We start from the raw sequence: 3,516 nt of genomic DNA, 5'->3' as shown, positions 1-3,516 counted from the left end.
TTCTTACCAAATCGTTTTTAGCAGTGCATCACACACATCTTTGTTGTAAATCAATCAAAGTTTTCAAAGCAGCTGTCCTGACTCAATTCCAAAGAAAATACACGTCCATATCTGTTTAACCCTGTCGCCATATCATTGGGCAAGTGATTAGGGCCCGAGCACCAGATGGTGCAAAATCCCTATTGTAAGGATTATTATTATTATTATTATTATTATTATTATTATTATAGTTGGGAATATTTTACCATGCTTTGCCTTTTTTGAAGGGGTTCCCAAGGGCGAAAACTCATGAAATTTGGCACACATAACAGGTGTCCGATAAAGCTGTCAAGGACAAAGGCTTGGCCCCGGGTGTGGCATATGGACTCCATAGCATCCCCTTATGTCATGTGATTGGCATATACTTTCAGCTATGCACACAAAATTTTGTGTGTTCCCAATGTGTGATCAATTTCGACATATTCATCCGATTTATGTCAAATAATAGACACCCGTTTCCAAATCACCAAAAATCCAGGATCCAATCACAAGACCTTGCATGACCGCTAGTCAGCTGTTCCAAAAGTGCAATTCTGTCCTCATTTTTCTTTTCTCTGTGCTAATAGTTGCATAGTACATGGAGACTCCCCCAGATATACAGTACATTCCTAGTATATTGTCTTTCAGAGTTTAATCCAAGTTATATATTACATGATGTAGCCTGTGTCATTTAGATAATATAGGCAAAGTTACTAGCTAATAGTTGGCTTGGCGCTTTTTCACATTTTGTGCATGTAGGTAAAACTATACCACGAGACTCAATGACATAAGGGGGCGCTAGAGAGTCCCTGTGCCACGCCCACGGCCAAGCCTTTGTCCGCTAGTGAATTATATGACACTTGTTGGGCATGTCAAGTTTCATGAGTTTTTACCCATGGGAACCACTTCACTAAAGGCAAAGTACAGCAGAAAATTACAAACTACTATAATAACTCTTGCAAAAACAGGGCCTTACGACCTCCAGGCTTGGGCCCTAAATATGAATCTATGCTTTTAGAGGTATTTAGTAGTATTTTAAACCACCTGGCATGTGATCAACAGGGGCAGTCTGGTTTTATTCCAAACTAGTAGTTTTCACTATGGAGCAGCCAAACACAGAACAGATTCTTCCTGACATCGCATGCCACAGTAAACGATTCAAAGTAAAAATGAAAAGCTGGAAAACTGGTAAATTGTTCACTTCCACAGTTAGCTTCCATAGACTTCAGTGCAATCTTCTCAATTGAATAAACCGCAGTAATGGCGCTGTTGTTGTACGGATTCCGCAGGATTGGTCTATAGTCTGACATAGCCATACTCAGTTCTATTCAGAATGTGAGTCTGAAACTAGGGGTGGGCTAGGGGTAAACTAGGGGTGCTTCATTTTACAGTGAATATAAAGGTTTTTGAAAGGAACTTCAGCTTCAGACTTTCTCATGTCATTGCCACACACTCAAGTGGGGGCAGAATTGGAATGTGTCAGAGTGACAATGCATTGGTTGATTTGGTTAAAATGTCACAGGTTATTGGTTATTATTGTATTGATGCTATTCATAAATAATGAGCTGTAAAGTAACTGTTTTAAATGATATCGACTAATTATCGTTATCGTCAAAATCACAAACAATATCGAGATATTATTTTTTGTCCATATCGCCCACCCCTATCTGAAACTGCACCATTGGGATGTGATTAAGGGACGTGTTTCAACCAATACAGGGAAAAAATATGGAAAAAATCACAATTGGATAGACCTAACCAATCAGAGCAATGAAATAGCCTACTGTGAATCCTCTAGGGACAGCAGCCAAAACATCCTTCTTGACAAATGCCTTAATCGCTGTTTTCTGGGGGGGTTTTTTGGCACTGTCAGTATTTTTCACAACAGACACTAAACATCTAAACATCTAGCTTCCTTTTGTTGTAAACGAAATCAACCAAAGCGCGCTCAGGTGACGTGAATGACTACTGTAGGCACCATTACTCATCTATCAATCTTCGGATAAAGCCCACCTGGACGATTTGATTGGTTGGTTAATTGAGTTTTCATATGGGCATAGAAGCTTGTCAATTGAGCATGTCAAAGTCCAGACCGAATTTCCCAACCTCAAATTTTGTCGGCGGGGTTAAATTCTGGCTGGCTTCTGGGCTAACTATAATACTCAATATGTAATGCTTTTTGATTGATTTAAGAATGTTTTCCAAAGTATAAGTATATATACTCTTTTGATCCCATGAGGGAAATTTGGTCTCTGCTTTTATCCCAATCCGTGAATTAGTGAAACACACTCAGCACAGTGAACACACAGTGAGGTGAAGCACACACTAATCCCGGCACAGTGAGCTGCCTGCAACAACAGCGGCACTCGAGGAGCAGTGAGGGGTTAGGTGCCTTGCTCAAGGGCACTTCAGCTGTGCCTACTGGGCCAAAACTGTTAAGGATATTTGAACATTTCTTTAATTACTGTTCCATATCAATAAATGAAGGTTGAACTAACAAGGAGGCTTAGCAACAGTGGAATCAACTGTAGCCAAGCTAACTATCCACTGTCTGTAACCAGAGAAAGTAGTATGGGTTGGCTTCTCTTTAAACTAAACCTCATGTTTCCTTTGTGTGCTATAAATGCATGCCTATTGCTTACATCAGTGGCAACCGGGGTATAAGCAGGATAAAGGCCTTTTGAATTGTCCTGACATATGAAAACTGCCTTGTCTAATAAATATTATTAACATTTCCTTTTTATTAATTTTCATCAGTATTGCTGTTTGCTATTTTCATAATATATAGATTCCAATATATTTCTTATCAGTAGCAAGAATTTATGCTCTGGAATTGTTTGCTTTATAGACGTCCATCTTGAGTATGTCTGAGATTATGTATGCATAAATAATTCACAGAATACATGAATAGATGTTAGATTTGTATACAGAGAAATTAAATATATATCAAAAACTTGTTTGTAAGTGGCTGACTTTTTACTACTTGGTAAGCCTATTTGGTGCTCTTAAAGTCATACCAAATCAAAATAGCTATACAGTTTTATAAAAGTAAATGGGCATAGAATGTGCCACATTGTGCAACAATGCATCTGTATTCTTGTTTGCATAACATGCATGCATGAGAGCAGCGTGCTCATATGTGTGTGAGTGCATGCTCCTAGTTTGAGGACTTTTAAGATATGTACTGTATGTCCTTAATATTAAAAAAGGTACATTTCTCTCTCTCTCTCTCTCTCTCTCTCTCTCTCACTGACACACACACACACTTGCTCATCATGAGGTCATGCTCATTCAGGGTTCAGGGTTGTCATCCATGTAATTCAAAGTGACATTCAATTAACAGACACTTCCCTCCCACAGCCTCAGGGTCTGACAATGTCCAGTGGAACACAGATGGAACATCATTGAGCCAATCAACTGATTGAGGGGAGTTTCTGAGGTAGAATATAAATCTTTATTGTAATACATGCTTGATGGGACAAAGACCTGGGATAGACT

Source organism: Alosa sapidissima, chromosome 22 (genome assembly GCF_018492685.1).
Source record: "Alosa sapidissima isolate fAloSap1 chromosome 22, fAloSap1.pri, whole genome shotgun sequence".
Classification (NCBI taxonomy): Eukaryota; Metazoa; Chordata; class Actinopteri; order Clupeiformes; family Clupeidae; genus Alosa; species Alosa sapidissima.
This window is presented reverse-complemented; position numbering follows the sequence as displayed.